This window comes from Stomoxys calcitrans, chromosome 2 (assembly GCF_963082655.1).
Source record: "Stomoxys calcitrans chromosome 2, idStoCalc2.1, whole genome shotgun sequence".
In the NCBI taxonomy this organism is placed as follows: Eukaryota; Metazoa; Arthropoda; class Insecta; order Diptera; family Muscidae; genus Stomoxys; species Stomoxys calcitrans.
In genome coordinates, this window is record NC_081553.1 from 127,856,171 (window position 1) to 127,866,754 (window position 10,584).

At 37.4% G+C, this 10,584-nt stretch overlaps 1 protein-coding gene across 1 annotated transcript in view; it reads right to left on the minus strand.

Moving 5' to 3' along the window:
* Positions 1–10,110, minus strand: part of LOC106083957 (protein glass) — a 32,600-nt gene extending 22,490 nt beyond the window's left edge. The window contains exon 1 of the mRNA XM_013247289.2: positions 9,763–10,110. The gene's annotated coding sequence lies outside the window, so the exon portion shown is untranslated. The remainder of the gene's footprint in view (positions 1–9,762) is intronic.
* Between the last annotated feature and the right edge of the window lie 474 nt (positions 10,111–10,584).

The following is a 10,584-nucleotide window of genomic DNA, read 5'->3' on the forward strand; positions in this document are numbered from 1 at the left end:
CTTCTGGCTGATCTTCACTCCATTGAGACAAAAATGAAAAACTTTCCAATAGCTCTTCAAAAATCACCCTTTATAACCTATGTTAAAATCTAGTCAGACTTTAATTGTGAATTGAATATCGAATTAAACCTTGCAAGAGTTCCTACGATAGGACCTAAATTGTGGATACTGCAACATTAAAAGTGTATATCGGCTAAAATATAAATATGGGAGCTATATGTAAATTTGGACCGATTTTTAAGAAATTGTGTACATGTGTGGGGACGTTTGAAACACCTCATGCAAAATAAAGACCGGACCAACATTGTCGCTACTACAGCTTAGAATTTCATATTAGATAAAAGATATATATGGGGACTATATTAAAATCTGGACCGATTTTCATGAAATTTTGCACACATATCTAAATTTGAACCGATTAATATGAAATTCACCCTAAATGTCGGAAGCTATAAAGGAATCTGTTGTGCCAAATTTTATTATAATCGGTTAACAAATGACAATTCTTTATGACTGCAAATCGGACGAACATATATATGGGAGCTATATTCAAATCTGAACCGATTTTAACTTTAATCTGGGCATGTTTTGCTAGTCGTAAGGGAAGGCATTTTGCAAAATGTTGAGAAGATCGCTAATTTTCAAAGGAGTTAAACTAGGCGCTTGAAATTTGGCGCAAACACTTCCTATTAGTGTAGGTCAGTTGGGATTGATAATAGACCTATCGGTCCATAATTAGATATAGTTCCCATATAAACCGATCTCCCGATTATACTTCTTGAGCCTCTAAAGAGCGCAATTCTTATCCGATTTGGCTAAAATTTTGCACTATGACATTTTTCTGTCTGAATCAGCACGTAACCTGATATAGTTCTCATATAAACCGATCTCCCGATGTTACTTCTTAATCCTTAAGAGATACCGGGCAAAGAACTTGACATATGCGATTCATGGTGGAGGGCATATAAGATTCGGCCCGGCCGAACTTACCATGTTCATACTTGTTTCTGAACTTCTTCTTGAAAATTCATTTTCTAAATTTAGTCATCTTTGCAAGGCACCTATCAGTAGCCCGATATCATGCTTCCTGCGTCTGGAATAAGCGTCGTCCTGTTCCGCGAAATACTCGGTCACAGTGCCTTTGCCACTCTGTAATCCACAGCATTAGCCCACGTCTCATTGGCACGTCATCCTAGAAAATATCCACACTACCAAGAAGCTGGCCGTCAAAAATGCTACAAACAAATAAGAACGGGCTAAACTACACCACATTGGGTGTGCAGACTAAGTCGTCGAAATTAAATTTGAAATGTAGAATTTTGAACAAAAATCCGTACGTATTGTAGGAGTCACAGAGGAAATAGTTGTGCAAAATTTTGTTAAGATTGGATGATAAATGCTTTTGCAAAGGTCCTAAAAGTGATAATCGAGAGATACATTTATATAGGAGCTATATCTCAATCTGGATAGATTTCTATGAAATTCTCCAGTGATCTGAAAAGCCATAAGAAAAACTCTCGTGCCATAAGAGAAACTCGGAGCGGTTAACATATTGCCAAACTATTGCAGTGTTAGTCAAAATCGGACGAAAATATTTATGGAGCTTTATCTTAATCTGAACCGATTTCAACCCAAATCGGCACACATAGTGAAAGTCATAAAAGAAGACATTACGCCAAATTGAAAGCAAATCTGTTAAGAATCTATATCTAAATCTGACCCGTTTTGTGTGAAATTTAACGGCAATCCTGGGAGTTACAGGGGAAACATTTTTGCTAAATTTCGTGAGAATCGGTTGACAAATGACCAAATTATTGCAATATTAGTCCAAATCGGACGAACATATATATGGGTGCTATATCCAAATCAGAACCGATTTCGAACAAAATCTGAATGTTTAGTGGTAGTCGCAGTAGAAAGCGTTATGTTAAATTTTAGAAAGATCGGTTGCTAAATGCGTTTGCAAATGCTCTAAAAGTGAAAATCGGGCGGGAGCTACATATATCTAAATCTATACCGATTTCCATGAAATTCACTAGTAATACGAGAGTCATAAGAGAAATCTACCAACGAAATTTCGTGCGAATCGGTTGACAAATGGCGATGTCTTAAATACCTTTCATGTAACAGACTTTACGTGTCCTTATAGTGTTTTAGGGGTTTTGTAGGTGGAGCGCTCGCCCAGTTGTTTTAAGCCTAATGTTATACAACAGATTCGTGTTTTTGGATTACCTTATGGTGCAGACAAAATGTCGCTTAAATCGGTGCACATGTCTCCGAGATAAATTGGGTTAAGTGGGAGGGTCCTGTTACTTTCGATTATCACAAAATGTACTGCCCTATTGTCAACGGGTGACCCAACTATACATACTGTGATAGTTTCATGAAAATCAATTCCATAGTTTACGAGCCTATACGGGCAAAAAAAAAAAAAAAACAAACAACCAAATAATCAAACAAAGCGCCACGCTTTCTCTTTTATATAATAGAAGATGCATTCTCCCTTTTGTTAGTTCATATAAATACTAATATCGAGATTCATACTTGCAGCATGGTAACACTTCGCCATGTTAAGTAATGCAAAACTGTATCACTCATATCTGTCTATTTTTAACTTCAACCTAAATTGCTAAAAGTCATTTTTCTGTTTACCGTTTCCTTGGCCCTTGCCATCTTCCATTTGTGCAACTGCAACTATAAAAGGAGGTAAATGTAATCAAGCCAAATAGCTTGATTGTACGAATTTTGGAATAGTGCTTAGTAAAACTATTAAACTAGAAGGTAGTATGGATTTTGCACAGCTTTACAACCCATACTTTTCCAGATTTCAACATAATAATATTCACAAAGCCACATGGCTGTCACCCGATCAAAACATGAGGAACGAAATTGATCACTTTGTGATAAATGAAAGGCATTCATCCAGTGTGTTAAATGTACGATCGATCCGTGGAGCGAATATAAATTCGGATCATTGCCTTGTTGCAACAAAGGTTCGAACCCGTTTGAACATGGCGAGGAAAGTACGATCTGGCACTGCACGGAAGCTGGACATTGAAAAGCTGCAAACACAACAAATGGCAGCGACATACTCCACTCGACTGACCCAACTGTTTGATGAAAGCACTTCTTGTTCCGATGATATAATGGCGCAGTGGCAAACTATTGCCCACTCCTTGGAAAATGCCGCGAAATCCGTACTTGGGTACCGGAAGCCTCCTCCAAGAAACCCATGATACGACCAAGAGTGTCGAGATGCTACTGCAGCCAAGAGCAACTCCGCAATCAGTAGCAACGCGCCAGGTGAAGGAGAGGTATCGGGAGAAAAGGAGAGAGGAGAAACGTCTATTCCGCAGAAAGAAAAAGGAAATGGAAAGACGTGAATGTGACCGAATTGAGATGTACAGGAGTCAGAATGAAGTTCGGAAATTCTACCAAAGAATAAAACATCAAACCGATGGCTTTGGTGCAGGCACATTCTCCTGCAGAGACAAAGAAGGAAATCTGGTAACTGACACAGATAGGATGCTGAGGATATGGAAAGAACATTTTGCCCAACAGCTAGTGCCCGACGTTGGCGACAAAGAGGGTATAGTAGAAGTATTCAATGCATCAGCTTATCTGCGCAATCTGGCTAGGAGAACGCATACCCGATGATTGGAACCTCAGCATACTATGGCCTGCACAGAAGAAAGGAAACAAGACGGAATGTGAGAACTACAGAGGAATAAGTCTCCCCATCGCATTCAATATACTCTCGAGCGTATTGTGTGAAAGATTAAAACCTAATGTCAATGAGATAATTGGGCCCTATCAATGCGGATTTAGACCTGGTAAATCCATCCTAGACCAGATATTCACACTGCGCCAAATCCTGGAAAAGACCCGAGAAGGACAAATCAACACCTATCAACTCTTTGTTGACTACAAAGCCGCCTTCGATGCTCTTTTACGTTTAAAGATATTTCAAGCCATGTCTGAGTTTGGTATCCCTGCAAAATAAATAAGACTCTGCAGGATGACACTTGCTGATACGCGTTCCTCAGTAAGAATAGGAAAGAATCTCTCCGAACCATTTAATACCAAACGAGGTTTCAAACAAGGAGACAGCCTATCGTGTGATCTCTTTAATATCCTGCTGGAGAAGATTATACGATATGCAGGTGTGAATAGATATGGCACACTAATTACAAGAGAACACATGCTACTCGCCTATACCGACGACATCGATATCATAGGTCGGTCACCGGAAGTAGTAACTGCAGTCTTTGAAATAATCGAAAAAGAGTCAGTGAAAATGGGTCTGGCAGTAAATGGAAATAAGACGAAATGGATGGTTTCAACTCCCAAAACGCCTTGTACAAGCGAGCAGATAAAGAAAGTGGAGTAAGTAGGGAACCACAACTTTGAGATAGTAAGTTAATTTATCTACCTTGGCACCGCCGTAACCGAAACGAATGACACCAATTTTGAGATTAAGCGAAGAATAATACTGGCAAACAGATGCTACTTTGGACTCAGTAAGCAGTTTTGAAACAAGGAAGTCAGAACAGAAGCTCTTGGGCAACATTTCAGGCAAATCGGATGAAAATTGAGGCATCTGACTTTTTCCAAGTAAAAGAGCTATTTGTCATGGCTGTTAGAAGTCATAGAAAACTACCACGTGCAAAATTTCAGGCAAATCGAGTAATAATTGCTTGTTCCAGAGACTCAGGAATTCAAAGTGGGAGATCGATCTATATGGAAGCTATATCAAGTTATGAATCGATTTAGATCATACTTGACACAGTTATTGTAAGTCAAAACAACGCTTCGTGCAAAATTTCACGAATTGTTGGAAGTCATACCAAAACACAATGTGCAACATTTAAAATCGCATAAGAATTGTGCCTTCCAGAAGCTCAAGAAGTCAAGACCCAAGATCGGTTTATATGGCAGCTATATCAAAATATGGACCGATTTGTCCCATTTGAAATCCCAACTGACCTACACTAATAGGAAGTATTTTTGCAAAATCTCAAGCGCCTGTTATTCCTTCCAAAGTGAGCATGCATTCGACAGACAGACAGATAGACGCGTTGACGGAGAGACAGACAGACGGACATAGTTAGATCGACTTAAAATATCATGACGATCAAAAATATATATGCTTAATGGGGTCTTCGACGAATATTTGAGGTGTTACAAGGTGTTAGTATACCCCCATCCTATGGTGGAGGGTATAATAATTATGGAGTTTTCATATAGCAATCATTAAGGTATGAGGAGATTAGAGAAAGGCCTTCAATTTTCACAAATTGTAACGGTAACGCCCGTTATGCTAGTTAATGGTCGTTGTATTAACGTGACTGGTTATACCTTTGTATGAATTGATGATTTGATTAAGAAAAAAAAAATCATAGTACATACTTGCGTATAATTGAGTAACAAATTAACGCTCGTTACAATGGAATTGTCCATTAAACAAGCGGAGACAACCGGATTTCAACAAATTTTACTTTTTCTATAAATTTTCAAAATATTGTTTTTTGACACACCCGGGCTATTCCACCAAAAATTAGTGTCAGATTTCAGACGGTTCGCTATCAATATTAAGCACTAAAGGGTGATTTTTTAGCTATTATTTTTTTGGAAACACGGGTTTAAACAGCTCACGCACGTTTCGTGTTTTGCTTCACTGCCAAACATCTACAGTTTGGTCTATAATTTAACCATGAATCGTCTTACAAACGAACAACGCTTGCAAATTGTTGAATTTTATTATCAAAATGCGTGCTCTGTTAAGAAAGTTCATCGTGCGCTTCTTCCATTTTACGACAAAGCTCATTTTTGGCCCAATGGGTACGTAAATAAGCAGAATTGTCGATTTTGGAGTGAAAATCAGCCAGAAGCATTGCAAGAACTACCAATGCATCCAGAAAAGTCACATTTTGATGCGGTTTATGGGCTGGTGGCATCATTGGACGGTACTTCTTCGAAGATGATGCGAATCGTAACGTAAAAGTGAATGGTGAGTGCTACCGTCTGATGATATCCACTTTTTTGCCTAAAATGCCAGAGCTTGACTTGCATGACAAGTGGTTTCAACAAAACGGTGCCACATGTCGTACAGCAAGCGTAACAATTGAGAGGCGAGTTAGGTGAACATTTTATTTTACGTTCGGGACCGGTCAATTGGCCGGCTAGACCGTGCGATTTAACGCTTTTAGACTCTATTTTTTGTGGGGCTAAAAGCCCGCTTCAATTGACGCATAGGAAGACAGCAACGAAGCATTAATTCGTGAGATACCAGCTGAAATGTTGGAAAGAGTACGCCAAAATTGGACTAAGCGGATGGACCATTTGAGGCGTCACGGTCAATATTTGCTTGAAATAATCTTCAATCATTAAATTATATGGACCGTGCTATCGATTAAAACAAAGATTTCATGAATTTTTCTAAATTGTATGTTTTTTTTTTGAAAAACTTTCCTATATCTCTCAAAAATCACCTTTTATACAAAAAACTGGTATCCTTTTTATGACCATCAAATAGGATTTTTAACATTTATGTTTTTACTACATTTAACTGTTTTTAAGATAAACGCACATAGAAATTTCCAGAGTTCTAGCTTTATCAGTTCACTTATGTCCAATGGGAAGGCATTTAGTACCACTTTGTACATTTCGTATACTTATAGCACGAATTTCCTAATACCCATTCGTATCACGTATCTTGCCACTATAATCCAAGTGTTTAAGCTTTAGTCGTTTTGTTGATCATCAATTTGTTCTGAACTGTTTTAAGGCAATAGAAAACTTTGTTCTTAAAAATCAGAGACTCGACCTAGCCCTATGATTTTTTAGGCAAAAAGTCTTTGAATTCGTCGTAGATTACACCACTTTGTCGACAAAATTATTGGACCGCCCTTAGGGACGTGGTATAGAAAACAATTAAGGATTATGCAAGTAGCACGGATTCCTAACTTAGATTTACTTTTTCAAGGATGCAAATGTAAATTTGTCAATGAACATTCCATTAACGAACAGGGGCAAACTTCTCACATATCAATGAGTGCTGTCCGATGCAATTTTTAAGCTCAATAAGGGACCCCCATTTTAAAGCCGAGTCCGAAGGGCGTGCCGCAGTGTGACACCTCTGTTTGGAGAAGTTTTTACATGGCTGCCATGTACTAAATGGTACAGTACCTTCCAAATGTCGCCAGAATAAGGAGGGGATAGCCACCGCTGAAAATTTTCATGATGTTCTCGCCAGGATTCGAATCTAGGCGTTCAGCGTCATGCTAACCTCCGCGCTAATAAAAAGTATCCTTTTTCGAGGATACTTTTTATACCCTCGACCATAGGATGGGGGTATACTAATTTCGTCATTCTGTTTGTAACTACTCGAAATATTCGTCTGAGACCCCACAAAGTATATATATTCTTGATCGTCGCGACATTTTATGTCGATCTAGCCATGTCCGTCCATCCGTCCGTCCGTCTGTCTGTCGAAAGCACGCTAACTTCCGAAGGAGTAAAGCTAGCCGCTTGAAATTTTGCAAAAATACTTCTTATTAGTGTAGGTCGGTTGGTATTGTAAATGGGCCATATCAGTCCATGTTTTGATATAGCTCCCATATAAACCGATCTTGGGTCTTGACTTCTTGAGCCTCTAGAGTGCGCAATTCTTATCCGATTGAAATGAAATTTTGTACGACGTGTTTTGTTATGATACCCAAAAACTTTGCCAAGTATGATTTAAATCGGTCCATAACCAGATATAGCTGCCATATAAACCGATCTTGGGTCTTGACATCTTGAGCCTCTAGAAGGCGCAATTCTTATCCGATTTGAATGAATTTTTGCACGTAGTATTTTGTTACGATACCCAACAACTGTGTCAAGTATGGTTCAAATCGGTTTATAACCTGATATAGCTGTCATATAAACAGATCTGGAGACTTGACTTCTTGAGCTTCTAGAGGGCGTAATTCCTATCCGATTTGGCTGAAATTTTGCAAGACGTATTTTATACTTACTTTCAACAACTGTGTCAAATAAGGTTCAAATCGGTTCATAACCTGATATAGCTGCCATATAAACCGATCTGGGATTTTGACTTCTTGAGCCTCTAGAGGTCGCAATTCCTATCTGATTTGGCTGAAATTTTTCATGAAATTTTTTATTCTTATCCGATTTGAATGAATTTTTTCACGTAGTATTTTGTTACGATACCCAACAACTGTGCCAAGTATGGTTCAAATCGGTTAATAACCTGATATAGCTGTCATATAAACAGATCTGGGGACTTGACTTCTTGAGCTTCTAGAGGGCGTAATTCCTATCCAATTTGGCTGAAATTTTGCAAGACGTATTTATTAGAGCGCACAACAAGCCGATTACTGGCTTAGGTGTATGCCCATAGTGGCATGGGGCGGATTAATATCCGCTCCCTCTTTTCAACCTAGCCTAATATTCATGGTATTGGGTATCTACAGCTCAACACTATCAAACTTTAGGTGTCCCTACGTGCTCTTTTTATGAGGTCATGGATTTTGAAAGTTTCGTATAATAAAGGGGGGAAAAAGAACTTTCGTCACTCAGCAAAAATTGCTTCGGATATTCCTTCCAGCTCCTTAAAAGGGGATTTTTGCAAAAAAAATTGGAATTAAAATGGACTGTAAGTATTCGAAATTAAGTATATGTATCCACCTAATGTGAATATTTGGTAAACCCTCCATTGATGCCCTCGCCCACAGTCCTTCATTAACCAGCGATTTCAACAAATCCTAGATATTTGTTGGCCAAGTCCCATACAAAACGTTGATCTACTCAATGTTTCAGACCAAATATCTGCTCCTGTGGAGATACGCCATCAGAAATGTAGCACAGTGTTGTCAAATCAAAAAATCTGGGAAATTATTTTACAACGTTTGAACGGATAGAGACATGTACTCAAAATCTAGCATAGTCAATCTTGAGATGTTTTACAAACAGTAGGCAATTGCTTGCCAAATGACTGTTTGGCAAAGAATTCAAAATTTGGCATGCTCGAGGTGACAAACTTTCAAGCCCCATGGATCAGCCCCTGAACCTACTGCGGTCTTCAAATTTTACAAATTTATTGGACAACACAACTACATTGACTATTTCAAGTTTGGTGTTCATAAATCTATCCTTTCAAAAGTTCTAGATTTATTTCCAAGATTTATTGATTGGCAACACTGTATGGCTGTGGTTATGCCACATATTCCGTAGGCAAATTGCGCGACATGCGTTCAATTGAAGGTGACTACGTGTTGGAGCATGGGAAAGCACCATTGTCAGCAACTGAATAGTTTTGGAATAAATTCTGCAAAATATCTTACAGTAGAGGCCGGTATAAAAATATACTTAAGGTTCTATGATCCAAGGCAGACTTAGAAGCATTTAGAAGTTGAGTTTTCTAAGTTTATTCAAGCAATGCTCAAAATTCTTAAATGCATGGGAATTTCAAAGGATTTTTTTAATATAAATGGCTGGAATTAATTTAGAGCCACAATTTGCGTATTATCCGAATAGGATATCCCGATTATACTTCAGAACACAAATCTCATTTGGCTTTGTAAACATCCATATTTACTTAAAACTTTTTTCGACTATTTTGGTTATTTGTTTCGATATTTCATTGGATTTATATTGAAAAATTGAAATTTTTTTGTTAAAAGAGTTTTGTCGTCGAAGCAAATTCACATACAATTATGTTGTATAATATTAACTAGATATAATACATAATCACACCTTGTAAACGAATGGTATTCCATTATTAAGGCTTTATTGATGGTATCCTTTGTAGAACCTAGATTAATGTGATGACTTTGATGTAAAAATATTTGTGCTTCAATTGTGGTTTTAATAGCTTTTTTTGAATTATTTTCTTTTTATCGTTGTTAGAATTTTTTCACATTTACTTAATTTTCTTTTTGCATTTTACACCCGTTACGCGTTTAAATTATTTTATTTTTCTTTTTTTTTCTATTAAATAATTAGTGTAGATTTTGTGTGTGAATGTTGTGTTGTGTTTTTTTTTTGTTTTCTCTTTTTGATTGATTTAATGATTTCTAACTAAGGAACAACTTGCAACGACGAACTAAAGACAGCAACTAATTTTAAGTTTCAGATCGATTCAGAAAAACTATTTTGTCTTTGCCATATTGTTGGGTAAATTGGGTCTGTATGAGTTACCATATGCAATTGCCCATGTGTGTGTGAATACTTGTGATACTGTCTTTAAGCCTAAAGTGACAACCACAAACAAATGAAAATACTCACATTCAGACAATATACAGCACATGGGATTTCAATTAAGACTGTCATTGTTTCCTAAATGACTTAAATTTGTTAACTACACAGAAAAAACATTTATTTGACCAATTAAACTTGATATTGATTAATAAAAACATTTTTAAAGAAGTGATTAATTACTTTGATAATTTTTTACATTGAAATCCTTTTTAACACTGAACCATGACATGTGATTGGTCAACAAGGCATTTTTTAACAAATTTTTAATTGTACGAACTGTTATGGACCCTCCCCCTACCTCAAAAGTACTACCCAAAA